At 40.4% G+C, this 16,787-nt stretch overlaps 1 pseudogene; it reads left to right on the top strand.

Moving 5' to 3' along the window:
- The first annotated feature begins 13,239 nt into the window (after positions 1 to 13,239).
- Positions 13,240 to 13,339, top strand: LOC127077993 (uncharacterized; annotated as a pseudogene).
- Positions 13,340 to 16,787: the final 3,448 nt, after the last annotated feature.

The raw sequence follows: 16,787 nt of genomic DNA, 5'->3' as shown, positions 1-16,787 counted from the left end.
TGCATATGGATAAAGGCATAACACTGATACCGGCTCCTAAATCGCATAAAGCTTTGTCTATGACGAATTTTCCTATGTGACAGGGTATAGAGAAACTACCAGGATCTTTAAGTTTAGGAGGCATATTCTGGATTATAGTGCTGCACTCAGCAGTGAGTGTAACGGTTTCGCTATCTTCAAGTTTCCTTTTATTAGAAAGAATTTCTTTTAAGAATTTAGCGTAGGAAGGAATCTGTGTAATAACTTCTGTAAAAGGAATGGTGACGTTTAATTGTTTCAGTAGGTCAACAAATTTTTTAAATTGGCCCGTGTCTTTGGTTTTAATTAGCCTCTGAGGATAAGGGATAGGTGGTTTGTAAGGCGGTGGAGGTACATAAGGTTCTTTCTCTTCTACGGTTTCCTTATTACTCTCTTCCTTTTCCTTAGGTTTACTTTCTTACTCAATTGACTTTTTAGAGTTTTGATTTTCAATTCTTGGATCAGATGGTCCTTCTACCTCTGTTCCACTTCTTAATATAATTGCATGAGCGTGGCTTTTCGGGTTAGGTTGGGGTTGTCCAGGAAATGTACCAGTTGGGGCAGCGGTAGGCACTTGTTGTTGAGCTACTTGTGAGATTTGTGTTTCCAGCATTTTGTTATGCGTAGCCAGGGCATCTACTTTACTTGCTAGTTGTTTAATCTCTTCGTTAGTGTATACATTCTGGTTTAAGAAATCTTTATTGGTTTGCTGTTGAGAAGCTATGAAGTTCTCCATCATAATTTCCAAGTTGGATTTCCTAGGAACGTTATTGTTAGGTGTAGATGGGGTCAGCTTTTGATATCCAGTTGGTATAGCTGGGGCTTGATTTGGAGCTTGTCCTGGTGCGTATAAGGCATTGTTACTCTTATATGAGAAATTAGGATGGTTCTTTGATCGGAAAAATAGCAAGTGTACCATTTTTACCGATGTAGTAATAAGGAGTTTATTTCCCAGTATCGATCTCAAGGATTGCGTAGGAATTACTTACTTTAATTCGATTCTATCAGAACAAAAAGATAATGGTTGTGTTGTTTTGAAATTTAGAATAGTAACACGAAAATAGTAAAAATAATTGATTAAGATAAAAGATGCTAGGGCGAGTGGTTGAGTTAACCGGTTATGAATTAGTCCCGATTTCCTTAATACATGTGATACATTCAATCTCCTAACCTCAGAATGTTCTTACTTAAGTCCTTAAGGAAGAAACTATTAAACTACCAATTCTTACTCAAATGTCCATTCAATTAATCATTGGTTTTAATCATACAAAATATCAAGGTTTACGGTGATTTATGAAAGGTTCTAGTCCTAGATGATGCATTCATAAACCCAATTGTGTGAAAACCCTACCAATCACAATCCTGTTATTGGAAGTCATAGATTAATTCGTATTTGTCCGATACAAAAACATAATAACATCACACAATTGAATTGAAATCCATAACATAGTAATCAAGGAATCATTGGTTCACATTCATAGCATACGATAACATCAGGACCACCCCCATAGCATCAGGGGGTTTAGCCTCTCATAGTACTTAAAGAATTCATAAAGGAAAGATTAAACATTACAAAGAATTAGGAGAGTTTGATCTTCAATGGTGGCTACCCTTGAATCTCGCCGTCTTCGAATCCGTCGTATTCGCTATCTCCTCCACTGTAATGCTTTCGTTCGTCTGTCAAAAGGTCCCTTCTTTTTTCTCTTCCAAGCCTTCTTATAGCTTCAGATGACTCTCTTCCAAGCTAAAGGTCCAAACTACCCTTAATGAGCATAATCGGGTTAAACAACAAAAATTAGGTTTTCCAAGTTGCGTTGAATCAACACGGCCGTGCGGTGGTACACGGGTGGCCGTGTTGTTCTTCAGTATTAATTAATTTCAGCATACGTTACAGTGGCAACAACACGGGCCGTGTCCCTACACACGGGTGCCCGTGTTAATGCACTGTTTTAATCAACACGGCTGTGTGGTGGCACACGGGTGGCCGTGTTGATTTCTGTTTTCTGCTTCATCTCTGCTCTGCTTGATCAACAACACGGCCGTGTGGTGGCACACGGGTGGCCGTGTTGTTCTGCTGTTCTTTCATATTTTCGTCCTTCAGAGTGTCCAGAACTTCACCATTCTTGCTTTTAAACCTAGAACAATGACACTACCAAACAAAGCATAAACGAGATCTTTTTTTGACATAAACTCTTAATCGAATGCAATGCAATACCAAACCAACAAAACATGATAATTGACTCAAATGCAACTAGAAACAAACATAAATCTTACCAAGGTGATGAAAATATGTCGGATTAGCGGCGGGACTTCAATGGAAATGGTGATCGATCACAACCCCAAACTTGTCTCATTGCTTGTCCTCAAGTGATGTATTGAGTCCAAACAAAGGTCACCCCCGAATTCGTTTTCCACAATGCAACCTAGTCTTTCACCATTCGTGTTCTTCCTTTCAAATCGAGTTTCAGGTCTCTCCGAGTCAGGCAGTTTACCATATTTCCACATCCGAAACCTCTTCACCTGCAAGCTTTTCACACACTCACAATATCTCTCAGGGTTAGGTGTGTACACTCACAACACAGTATCCAATATCAGACTCTTAACTTTGAATACATTCTAATGTCACTACCACAGCAGATTCCACACACTTTTTGAGGTCTTTTTAGTTTGTAACGGGGCTTGGGTACGGTGGGATAAACAAAAAAAATTGGATAACAAGGGTTTTTGAACTCGGTAGTCATGTTGTGTACTTTTTCTTTCTTTTCTTTTTTCCGTGCATCACGTATACTCTGGGGTAAAAACTCTTTTGACTTTTTTCTACTCACATTTTCCGAGCATTTTATATCTGTTAGAGTCTAAAGTCTCGGCAAGTGCATTTTTCTCTTTTGTGTTTCTTTTCTTTTTCTTTTTTTTCTCTTTTTTTTCTTTTAAAGAAAATACATACTGTTTTTCTTTTTGTATGATCTCATCTTATGCACTTGCCTTCTCTTTCAAGATTTCCACCCCAAACTTAGTTTTATTGCACATCTTGCAATTCACACAATCATACCGAGTTATGACACAAAAGGAAATGGATGATTAAAAGTTAACAGGGGGTTTATGATGAATAATGCTTAAACGTTAACATGGGGTTTACAATGAACAAAATGGCTAAGGCTCAACGGGGTTTACGAAGGGAAACATACATATAGGGATGGCTAGAAAGGCTCTGGCTAAACAAACAACTTGCCTCAGTGTGTGTTGTCATGCTGTGACGTGTCAACAGAACATACGCAAAATCAGAGTGATAAAGTCATACCTGGCTGAACTCTCATGTTGATATTTCGTGTTTGGCTTTTTGTGATCTCACCATGTTGGTTAGCTTGCAAGCTCTGAAGTCTCTTCGTGTTATGTGGTTCTTTCCTGACTTGGTCTTTCCATACCGCTTTCTTGGTCCGGTGTCCCCAAAATGTGTTCGACTCCTTTTCTCAAGGTTGCATCAACTTCCGGGGTGCCTTATCAGCCTTAGTTTGAGGGGTGTCATTCATCCACTACCATTGACCCCGGGCTCGTCCAACCGTTTCTCATCACCCTGTACACACAGTAGGTCCAAAAGAACCGAAAACAAACAAAACAAACAAACATACTAATATAATGATAACATAACAGAAACAACATAAAAACAAAACAAATTAAAAGAAAATAAAACATGAAAGGAGAAAAACCCCCCCCACACTTGAACTAAACATTGACCTCAATGTTTAAATTCAACCACGAAGGGGACTTACAGTGCTCACTGTTGAGGAGGCGGAGGATCGTGCGGGAAATGCAACATCAGACGTTGCATCATGGCCTGCATATCATCCATGATTGTCCCTTGCCGGAACAGTTCCACACTCTGTCTATCAAGTTCCGCACCTTGCCTGGTCTGCTCGGTACAGAGGGTTCCCATCTCCGTCTGGATCCAACCCCATTAATCCTGCGACATAAAAGAGGAGCCTTCACCCGGTAGGCTCGAATCATGTGGGGGCGGTATACCGTGGGTCTCATCTTCTTCCATGTTCTCACCTGAAAGCTCATGGTCAAACTGTTCATCTTCCCCTACCGCCTGGGTTGAATCTGTGTATAACCAATTAGCAGCATTGGCAATGCCAATGGATCCGGGTGCCGGAAGTGCGAGCACTTCCACATTGTGAATCATCAGGGCGTAATGAGTCGGCCTGATGGCTATCATTTGTTGATTGACTAGCGTGTGCATGTCAATCCTATTCTTGCCCATTACTGCAGTCTCTTCCATCAGCAGTTGATCATACCCGAAATGGCCCGCAATCTGCGTGATCATCCCACCTACAGAAATATCCCTAGTAGTTGCATGGCCAACCTGTTTCAGATGATTGGCGGTGAAAGTTGCTGCATTGATTCGCTCATTGTGAGCCATGCAATACAGAAAATATAATTCTCTCTTTGCCGCAACCCCAGTACTATCACCCCGTCCGAATAGGGTGTATGCTAACCCTTTTTGTGCATACCTAAAGCACGGGTTGTGAATTCCAGAAGCCTTTGCCGAGCTGGGGTTATACCCAGTTTTACCTGTAATAGCTTGCCAGAAATCAACAGCAGAAAAAGTGTCCGGTGGGGATCCGGGTCCAAATACCGGGAGTTTCATAATACTCCCCAGTTCCGCAACCGATAACTCATGATCTTCATCAAACAGCCGGAAAGTAATTTGCCCATAAAACTCTAACTCCGACCCTGTCCACCTTCTCCGCATCTTGAACTCAACCGTACTAAAAAATTCAAGGGTTATCCGAGCGAAGGTCGGTGCCTCAAATTGCATGTATTCCAACATACCAATGGTGTGGAACATGCGGTGCACCTCTTCTTTCAAACCTAACTCATCTAGGGTGGCATCACACATGTATCTGGTTGGGATAAGCTTACGTTTGGCTAGAATGACATACCTCTCTTGATGCTCCTGTTGGTCAAACAAAATGCCATGATTATTTGTCGAGCGTCTAACCCGTTGCTTCGGTCGAGACGACGTGGCTACCTCCTTCTCCTTGCTTGCACGCTTTGGTGGCATAATGTACCTGACAAAAATATCTCCAAAAATCCAACGAAAATGTTAGTGAAAACTGCAACCGTCACTGTGTAGAGGACGGCGAGGGGAACACTTTTTGTGAAGGTGAGTGGATGTGAAAGTGAGTGGAGCTAGGAGAAAATTGAAGCTTAGCTTGATGGGGGCTAGGGCAACAATGGAGGAAGTGAGAGAGAGAGGTTGCCAAAATCAGAAAAAGTGAGATTGAGTGGTGAGGAAGAGAGATAATAGCAAGTGGGGCCCATTACTTAAAATACCCAAAATCCAAAATTTTGAAAACTTTACCCGTTACAAACAACACGGTCGTGTTCCTGCACACGGGCACCCGTGTGAATTTTCTGTTTTAATTAACAGGGCCGTGTGACAGTACACGGGTGTCCGTGTAAACTTACTGTTTTAATTAACACGACCGTGTTCCTGCACACGGGCAACCGTGTTAATTTTCTATTTTAATCAACACGGCCGTGTGTCAGCACACGGGTGGCCGTGTTGATGCCCCTGTTTTTCACATTTTCTGAATTCAGAAATGCTTCTTTGGTCTGGCATCCTGTCACTGCAGTGCTAGTATGATTATGGTATCCTTTCTCCTTACCTGCAACAACATGTCACACTCATACAGAAGAGAAACGAAAAAACAAAATAAGTTAGCTATCGAACACGTGGGTTGCCTCCCACGAAGCGCTTCGTTTAACGTCGCATGGCTCGACGGTTTCCCACCTCATTAGGCGAGGCACATCTGGTCAATCAAACCCGGTTGTTGGCCTCTGTAATATGGCTTCAGCCTCTGACCATTCACCTTGAAGATATCTCCATTGTCTTGGTTCTTAATCTCTATTGCTCCGTGTGGAAAAACCTTATGCACGACAAATGGCCCGGACCATCTGGACTTTAATTTCCCAGGAAACAACTTGAGCCGCGAATTGAACAACAAAACCAGTTGTCCTTCCCAGAAATCTTTCCTAATGATTCCCTGATCATGCCACCTCCGTGTTTGCTCCTTGTACATCTTTGCATTCTCATATGCCTGATTACGAAATTCTTCTAACTCATATAGTTGAAGAATTTGGGATTCACCGGCTTTTGCAAGATCACAATTTAAGAACTTGGATGCCCAAAAGGCTTTGTGCTCCAATTCCAAAGGAAGATGACAAGCCTTACCATAAATCAGCTGATACGGAGACATGCCAATTGGTGTTTTGAAAGCGGTCTGGTACGCCCATAGCGCGTCATCCAATTTGATTGCCCAATCTTTCCGTGAAGCACTGACTGTTTTTTCCAAAATCTTTTTAATTTGCCGATTAGACACTTCAACTTGCCCACTCGTTTGGGGATGATACGGTGTGGCAATCTTATGCTTCACATTGTATTTCTTTAATAAGTTCTCCATGAGCTTATTCAAGAAATGTGTTCCTTCATCACTGATAAGTGCTCGAGGCACACCAAACCTGGAGAAGATATTTTGTTTAAGGAAGCTTACCACTGCTCTAGCGTCATTGGAGGGGAGAGCTACGACTTCCACCCATTTGGAGACGTAGTCCACAGCCACCAGAATATAATTCTTCCCAAATGAGGGTGGAAATGGTCCCATAAAGTCTATTCCCCAGACATCAAATAATTCCACCTCAAGCATGCCCTTTTGAGGCATCTGATTCTTTCTAGAGATATTTCCTGTCCGTTGGCATTTGTCACATTCCTTCACCACGACTTGTGCATCCTTAAACAACGTGGGCCAGTACAACCCGGATTGGAGGACTTTTGCGGCTGTCCTGTCTCCACTAAAGTGTCCCCCATAATCTGAGTCATGACAAGCCTTTAAGACTTCATTTTGTTCTTCCTCAGGGACACATCGACGAATTAGTCCGTTTACCCCTTTCTTATACAAGAATGGTTCGTCCCACAAATAAAACCTGCAATCATGAAGAAACTTTTTCTTTTTGTTATAATCAAAGTCGTCAGGAATTATACCACCTACCAGGTAGTTTGCATAGTCCGCAAACCAAGGAACACCCACCACCGCGAGGATTCTTTCATCTATAAACTCGTCCTTTATGGGATGGTCCTCTTCCGTCTCTCCAATCGGAGACATTCGAGACAGATGGTCAGCCACGATGTTCTCACACCCCTTTTTATCTCGAATTTCCAGGTCAAATTCTTGCAACAGCAAGATCCATCGGAGCAGCCTTGGCTTCGAGTCCTGTTTAGAAAAAAGATATTTCAACGTAGCATGGTCAGTATAAACAATTACCTTTGTTCCCAACAAGTATTGCCGAAATTTGTCAAAGGCATAAACCACAACCAGTAACTCCTTCTCTGTGGTTGCATAATTCATCTGGGTTGGATTCAACACATGGCTAGCATAGTAGATGACGTGGAGGCGTTTGTCTTTTCTTTGCCCCAAGACAGCCCCTACTGCTATATTGCTCGCATCGCACATTATCTCAAAGGGTAGAGACCAATCAGGCGAGATCACTATAGGAGCAGACACCAATTTATTTTTCAGAGTCTCGAAGGCTTCGTTACACTTCTTGTCAAACAGAAACGGAGTATCCTTCACAAGAAGGCTAGTCAAAGGTTTTGCGATCTTGGAGAAATCTTTGATGAACCGCCGATAGAATCCTGCATGTCCCAAGAAACTCCGTATACCTTTCTCTTTCACCGGATGAGGGAGATTGGCGATCACTTCCACTTTTGCCTTGTCAACTTCTATCCCTTGATGGGAAATTTTATGACCTAGTATGATCCCTTCTCTCACCATGAAGTGACACTTTTCCCAATTCAGAATTAGATTGGTTTGTTGACACCTTTCCAACACAAGTGACAGATTATACAAACAATTTTCGAAGAAAGATCCAAAAACCGAAAAATCATCCATAAACACTTCCATGTGCTTTTCCAGCATATCGGAAAATATGGATGTCATGCACCTCTGAAATGTTGCAGGTGCGTTGCATAACCCAAATGGCATTCTTCTATAAGCAAAGATTCCGTACGGGCATGTGAATGCTGTTTTTCTTGATCCTCAGGTGCTACCGCAATTTGGTTGTACCCTGAGTATCCATCCAGAAAACAGTAGAAATCGTGACCTGCCAATCTTTCCAACATCTGATCGATAAAAGGTAAAGGAAAGTGGTCCTTCCTTGTAGCAGTGTTCAGTCTTCTATAGTCTATGCAAACTCGCCATCCTGTAACAGTACGGGTGGGGATCAACTCATTTTTTTCATTTTTGATCACAGTTGTCCCTCCCTTCTTTGGTACCACGTGAACTGGGCTCACCCATGAACTGTTAGATATTGGGTAAATTAACCCCGCATCTAACAGTTTCACGACCTCCTTTCGAACAACTTCTTTCATAGCTGGATTCAGTCTTCTTTGAGGTTGGACGACCGGTTTCTGATCATCCTCCATTAAAATCTTGTGCATACACATTGTCGGGCTGATTCCTTTCAAATCGTCCATCGCCCACCCAATAACACCTTTGTATTTTTTTAAGACTTTGATTAGTTCTCCTTCTTGTGTCTCTCTCAAACCTGAATTGATGATTGCTGGACATTTTTCCTCCTTGTCAAGAAAAACATATTTGAGATGTTCCGGTAATTGTTTCAACTCTATCCCCTTTTTTATATCCTATTTTGATTCTGAAGATGTTTTAGGTCGAAGCTCCTCCCAACGTTGCGGTCGGGAACAAACCCAAGGCGGTTGTTCCTTTAACATTGCTACCACTTCGGATTCTTCCTCATCAATTCCTTCAGTATCCTCCACAATAGATAAACTCAAAACTCTCTCCAAAGGAAGCCTGGGTGTTGTAATCTGCATAGATTGAGCAAAAACTGTATCTAACACTTCAATACTTTTACTCGCCCCTTCGTCCTCTTTGAATTTCATAGTATCCCTCACATCAATTTTTAGCTTTTCATCATAAACTTTGAGGGTCATAGTACCTTCTTCAATGTCTATCATGCATCTTCCAGTTTCTAGGAAAGGTCTTCCCAGTATGAGAGGAATCTCTTCATCTTCCGGCATCTCAAGTATCACAAAATCAACCGGAAATACAAATTTATCAATCTTCACCAAGACATCTGTTGCTATACCATATGGTCTCTTCATAGAATGATCCACAAACTGCAGTGTCATGCGGGTATCCTGCACCTCCCCTAACCCAAGTTTTTTGTAAATTGAGAGGGGCATTAGACTCACACTTGCTCCCAAATCGATCAGTACTTTCTTGAAGGATCTATCTCCAATGCTACAAGGAATAGTGACTGCACCTCTATCTTTTTTCTTCATCAGAATTTTTAGGCCCTGCAAAATAGCACTACAAGTTTCAGTTACCATGACTGGTTCGCTGTTGATCGACCTTTTCTTTGATATGATGTCTTTCAAGAATTTGGCGTAGATCGGCATCTGTTCCAGAGCTTCGGCAAAAGGTATGTTGATCTCGAGCTTCTTGAATAATTCTAAGAATTTCTCAAAAAAAAAATCATGGAGATCTTTCTTCTTTATTCTTGTTGGAAAAGGAAGAATGATCTCTGGTTTTTGTTTCTCTTGCTGGCTTGTCGGCTCGACTACCACTTCTTCAATCTGTTTTGGCTCTTCTCTAATCTCCAAGTCAACTTCCAACAATCCCTCTTCTTCAACCTGTTCGTCAAATTGTGGTTCCTTAGCCTTTCCTTTTCTGGTGACCACAACTTTAATGTGACTTTGATCACGGGGATTAACGATTGTCCCACTAGGAAGCGTGCCAGGTGCATGGGAATTTGAAGCTAACTGTTGGGCAATTTGACCCATCTGAATTTCAAGATTTTTTATTGATGATGTGGTGTTCTTCTGATTATTTCGAGTTTCCTCTTGGAATTGGATGTTGTGAGCTGCCATCTTTTCAATTGCGATCTCCTAATCTGCTTTCTTAGGTACCTGTTATTGCGGCTGCTGATATTGATTTTGATATTGGCCCTGTGCCGGCTGTTGCACGTTCCCTCTTTGATCTTTCCATGCAAAGTTGGGATGATTTTTCCATCCCGGATTGTATGTGTTTGAATAGGGATTGTTCTGCTTCAAAAATTTTATATCTTCGATCTGTTGCGGTGTTGCAAAACAATGAACAGTATTGTGTGGTCCATTGCAAATGTCACACACTTCACTCGGTTCCTGTTGCACTTGAGCCACTTTCTGAGCACCTATGTTTAGTGCTTTCAACCTTTTCTCTACCTCTGCAGCAACAACTTCTTCAATTTTCACCTGTTTATTTGTTTCAAGCTTCAAGTCAATGACTGCCGATTTGCTTGATACCCTGTCATATAACTCTAAATGCTCGTTCGAGGCAATAGCTTCAATTATCTTCTTCATACCGGTGGCCGTTGCAAAGTTGGCTGAGCCACCAGCTGTTGAATCCAGGATTTGTCTTGTTTGAATTCGAAGACCATTGACAAACATTTGCATTTGTTCAGTTTCATCCATGTTGTGAGTAGGACAAGCCACTAGGATTCTCTTGAATCGTTTGTAGGCATCTCCTAGTGACTCACCCTCCTTCTGTTTGAAGTTTAGGATCTCATATCTTTTCTGCAATGACACAGATGCGGGAAAATACTCTTGCAAGAATGTTGTTTCCATGTGCTCCCACGTAGTGATACTACCAGCAGGTAAGGAATATAACCACTCTTCAGCCTCATCTTCTAAAGTGAATGGGAACATACGAAGTCGGACTGCTTCTTCGCTATGTCCTGGCATTTTCAGTGTTGTACTCATGGTTAAAAATCTTTGCAGATGCTTGTTGGCATCTTCATTCACTCTTCCAGAGAAGGACCTTCTTTCGAGTTGATTAATGGTGCTGGGATGCAGCTGGAATTGGTCCACAGTAACTGGTTGGTTAACAATTGTCATACGATCACCCGGGGTGTTGGTTCCCCCATAGTCACCGAGGAGTCTCTCTGGTGGTGGTGGATTAGCAGCCATGATTTCAGGAGCTGTTTCCGTGTCTGAATCTGAATTCTCTGAGTGCACTGAAACAACTTCTTCCTCCGCTTTCTCTGCTAATTCCAGTTTCTTTCTCTTAGCTTGTCTGAGTCTCGCGCGAAGAGTTCTTTCTGGATCTGCGTCAAAAGGAAAATCCGCTGAGGCCTTACCTCGCATAAACAAGTTAGACAAAGATTAGAATTGAATAACAAAATTGTCACAGATAGAATTTTGGTTGGCAAGCAACAAAATTTCGATAGAATAAAAATTAAAATATGTAGTTTGGCAATCCCCGGCAACGGCGCCAAAAAGTTGATCGGAAAAATAGCAAGTGTACTATTTTTACCGATGTAGTAATAAGGAGTTTATTTCCCAGTATCGATCTCAAGGATTGCGTAGGAATTACTTACTTTAATTCGATTCTATCAGAACAAAAAGATAATGGTTGTGTTGTTTTGGAATTTAGAATAGTAACACGAAAATAGTAAAAATAATTGATTAAGATAAAAGATGCTAGGGTGAGTGGTTGAGTTAACCGGTTATGAATTAGTCCCGATTTCCTTAATACATATGATACATTCAATCTCCTAACCTCAGAATGTTCTTACTTAAGTCCTTAAGAAAGAAACTATTAAACTATCAATTCTTACTCAAATGTCCATTCAATTAATCATTGGTTTTAATCATACAAAATATCAAGGTTTACGGTGATTTATGAAAGGTTCTAGTCCTAGATGATGCATTCATAAACCCAATTGTGTGAAAACTCTACCAATCAAAATCCTGTTATTGGAAGTCATAGATTAATTCGTATTTGTCCGATACAAAAACATAATAACATCACACAATTGAATTGAAATCCATAACATAGTAATCAAGGAATCATTGGTTCACATTCATAGCATACGATAACATCAGGACCACCCCCTAGCATCAGGGGGTTTAGCCTCTCATAGTACTTAAAGAATTCATAAAAGAAAGATTAAACATTACAAAGAATTAGGAGAGTTTGATCTTCAATGGTGGCTACCCTTGAATCTCGCCGTCTTCGAATCCGTCGTATTCGCTATCTCCTCCACTGTAATGCTTTCGTTCGTCTGTCAAAAGGTCCCTTCTTCTTTCTCTTCCAAGCCTTCTTATAGATTCAGATGACTCTCTTCCAAGCTAAAGGTCCAAACTACCCTTAATGAGCATAATCGGGTTAAACAGCAAAAATTAGGTTTTCCAAGCTGCGTTGAATCAACACGGCCGTGTGGTGGCACACGGGTGGCCGTGTTGTTCTTCAGTATTAATTAATTTCAGCATACGTTACAGTGGCAACAACACGGGCCGTGTCCCTACACACGGGTGCCCGTGTTAATGCACTGTTTTAATCAACACGGCCGTGTGGTGGCACACGGGTGACCGTGTTGATTTCTGTTTTCTGCTTCATCTCTGCTCTGCTTGATCAATAACACGGCCGTGTGGTGGCACACGGGTGGCCGTGTTGTTCTGCTGTTCTTTCATATTTTTGTCCTTCAGAGTGTCCAGAACTTCATCATTCTTGCTTTTAAACCTGGAACAATGACACTACCAAACAAAGCATAAACGAGATCTTTTTTTGACATAAACTCTTAATCGAATGCAATGCAATACCAAACCAACAAAACATGATAATTGACTCAAATGCAACTAGAAACAAACATAAATCTTACCAAGGTGATGAAAATATGTCGGATTAGCGGCGAGAATTCAATGGAAATGGTGACCGATCATTCTTCCAGTTTGAGTTATAGGTATGCGAGTAGGGATTTCCTTGAGCATAGTTCACTTGCTCTACTTGGATTCCTGTTAGGAGTTGACAATCTGTAGGGATGTGACCTTGGATTCCACAGACTTCGCAATTTTGAGTCACGGCAACCACGGTGGCTGAAGGTGATACATTTAAACTTTCAATTTTCTGGGCAAGAGCTTCCACTTTTGCACTAACATGATGAAGGCTACTTATCTCGTACATGCCAGTTTTCGTTTGAGGTTTTTCTACCATTGTTCGGTCGCTTCCCCACTGATAATGGTTTTGGGCCATGCTTTCGATAAGTTGATAAGCGTCAGCGTAAGGTTTATCCATAAGCGCACCACCTGCGGCGGCGTCTATTGTTAATCTTGTGTTATATAAGAGACTATTATAGAAGGTATGAATTACTAACCAGTCCTATAAACCATGGTGTGGACAAAGTCTCATCATGTCTTTGTATCTTTCCCATGCTTCGAAAAGAGACTCGTTATCTTTCTGTTTAAATCCATTTATCTGGGCTCTTAACAAGCTGTTTTGCTTCGAGGAAAATATCGGGCAAGAAAAACTTTCTTCAACTCATTCCATGTGGTGACTGAGTTGGAAGGAAGAGACTGAAGCCATCTTCTAGCTTTATCTCTTAACGAGAAAGGAAAAAGACGAAGTCGAATTGCCTCTGAAGTGACACCATTAGCTTTAACAGGATCAGCGTATTGAACAAATACGGATAAATGAAGGTTTGGATCCTCGGTAGGATTTCCAGAGAATTGATTCTGTTGCACTGCCTGTAACAGCGAAGGTTTAAGTTCGAAGTTGTTTGCTTCGATTGCGGGTGGAGCAATACTCGAATGCGGCTCGTCTTACGATGGAGCGGCGTAATCTCGAAGAGCACGAGCTGGTTTTGCCATCTCGGGTATCGGCGAAGGAAGAAGATTTTTAAGATCAAAAATTTCGATTGGAGGAAGATTGTTTGCAGTGCGATACTCCCGAATTCGTCGTAAGACTCGGAGATATCGTTCAACGTCGTTGATTCGTAAGTAATACGGTTCGCCTTGTGAGCGAGTATGTGGCATACAAATCAACGAAAGAAAGAAATAAAAATTGCCTTAGTCTCTACAGCGTAACAGAAGAGTTACGATATCGACTAAATAAAAGTCCCCGGCAACGGCGCCAAAAACTTGATCGCGACTTTATGAGTCTATTGGGGTATTAACTGCAAGTGCACAGTCTAATCGCGTAGTAATAAAAGATATCGATCCCACAGGGACTTATGAATCGATATACCGTTTTCTAGGGTTACTACGTAAAGCTAAGGCGGATTATACTTTGTTGATTAGGGGAACTAAAATAAGATCTAGATTAAATATCAAATATAGCGGATATCGGTATGTAGTTCGTCGTAATTAGGGAATCAAATCTTCGTTGGTTTCGTAGTTTTAAAATAAATCTTTTCAGTAGACACTATTAATTTAAAAGCCTTTTCTCAAACTCTCGCTCTGTTGAATAGACTATGACTTTATATTAACGTGCGCTGTCACTAATTAGTTAAGTCCAAAATCACTTTTTGAAAACAATAGAATCTATAGAAACTCTTTTTAAGAAAATACTAACCATTTAAACACCCTTGTCTCAAACTCTCGCTCTGTTGACTTAGATTATATAATTAAACGTAAATGCTTAACTCTCGTCCTCACATTTAACCTTTAAAAATAATTTTTGAAAATGATTAGAAGTTAATTAATTTTAAAAATTGCTTTTGCCCTGATTTAAAATTAATGTCCAATTTACACTGTCCAATTAAAAGCTCAAACTTTCGTTCTATTGATTTTAACTTCTTTATGTCTTTTACTCTCATACAAAAACTTTGGTGTTAATTCTACAAATTGAGACCATAAAAAGAGTGATTGTATTTTTAAATAAATTTAAACCAACTTAGTTTTGATTCCTTCATTCTGCTTACTTTACATACCGATATCTAAGTTTATTTAGCCAGACATGCTAAATAAGCCTAAACAATAGTTATGCTTACATACAGCCATATCAGATAGACAGTATAAATAAATAACATTGCAGAGCATATATAAATTAAAACAATAAATTAAAGAACCTGTAAAATTAATAGAAATCTTGATTGTTCTCTAACTTCGATGTTTGAACACTCCACCACAAACCGGTTGGATTTGTTCTTGCAATCTTCAATCGGACAGGAAAATAAAGGCGAAGGAATAAAATACTATGATCTAACGTAAGGTTAGACCCAGTAAAAATTACACAATAGTTTCCGGTGTAGAAACTATTGTGAGAAAATTAATTGAATGCTTAAAAGATTGACTGGAAAAGAAAAGAAATAAAAATTGCTAGGAAAGTAAAGTGCTGAAAGAATGAAAAAGGCAGTAAAATAAATGCAGTGCCGAAAACTGGAAAATTTGAGAGAGACCGGGAGCTGCAGGATTGGATCTATTTATATTACTCCAATTTGTAACCGTTTCCCACAAATTCCTTCAGTAAGTAACCTTCACGCTTCAACGAGTCAAACGGAAGAATAGGCTCAACGTGCCTCTGTTGCGCGTCAAAAGCCAAAAATATAGGAGTGGAGTGTGACGTTCGTCACACCATGTGTTACGCTCGTAACACAAGGTAGCGGGGGGTGACGCTCGTCACACCATGCGTGGCGCTCGTCACAGCTTCAGCGCTTAGGCAATTTTGGGCTGGGCTTTAGTGGAATTTCTTCTCATCCTCTTTTTGCACCCCCTTTTCTTCCTTTTTCATTTATGCTTCAAATAAGTTACCTGAGATAAATAGAAGGGAAATACCAAGTAATATCGAATAAAATGAAATAAATCGAAACAAATAATAATATAATTTAATTAAATCGAGTCCAAAAATGTGATATTATTTCATGTTATCACTTAGATGTCTCGACTGATGTCATGACATGCTTAAGTAGTATGCTGCAGGATTAGTTAATACAGGATTTACTGGATGTCAAACCGAATGTTATGACATTCATCCCTGACAGCAGATGCTAAAGTATAGGCTAATTTTTCTGTTATGTTTCAGTATTTATCTCAGGCTGATTTTTAGGAAACTAACAACTGTGGTAAAATTAAGAGACATGACATATAGCCTATTTGTTAGCACCCTAATGTGTGGAAATTAGGTTAACTTGCTTAACCCTAATTTTATGAAATTCAAGTTCAAGGCCCAAGTACTGCATTATAAAAGGATGGCAATCCTACTTTCAGCAATTGAGTGATTTGAAGCGTGAAGAATTCAATATATCATTATATATCATTGTTGTACTTTCATTGTATCTTGAATTAGGTTTTACTTGTGAGCCAAGCAATTATCACCTAGATGATTGCATTGGACTAGGGTGTTTATTGAGTTGTAACTGTTGTGTCACTCTAAGCTTTTAAGCGTGAGTGTTGTGTTTCTTGATTAAAGCTTTTAAGCACAATCAAGAGTTGTTTGAAGTATATCTTCACCACTGACTTTAAAATTCTTAATGGTTGTAATCACTGTTGTGATTGAGGGGGAGTGAGTAGGTACTCAGGTCTTAGTTTAGATTGAAATTGCATTTGGTAGGTCTTAAGTGATAGGATTAAACTGGTGGTTTAAGTCCTGAAATAATACCTCTTATAGTGGATTTCCTCCCTGGCTTAGTAGCCCCCAGAGTAGGTGTGTTTGTCACCGAACTGGGTAAACAATTCTCTATGTCATTTACTACTTTTTACATTTACTTTCTGCATACATTACCTGTCTGCGCAGAATTGAATGTCATAACATCCAGTGTGACATTGATAGTCTGTTACTAGAATTTCAATTGGTATCATAGCAGGCACCCTGCCTGTTAGTTTCTGGGTGAGATCTAGGGACGTTACTTTCTAGTACCATGGACAAGGATGTAGGATTCTCTAATAGACCACCCATGCTGGATGGTTCTAACTATGATGACTGGAAACCTCGTAT

The sequence above is a fragment of the Lathyrus oleraceus genome, chromosome 4 (genome assembly GCF_024323335.1).
Source record: "Lathyrus oleraceus cultivar Zhongwan6 chromosome 4, CAAS_Psat_ZW6_1.0, whole genome shotgun sequence".
Lineage (NCBI taxonomy): Eukaryota > Viridiplantae > Streptophyta > Magnoliopsida > Fabales > Fabaceae > Lathyrus > Lathyrus oleraceus.
Note: the sequence above shows the minus strand (reverse complement) of the source record. Positions and strands in the feature narration are given on the sequence as shown.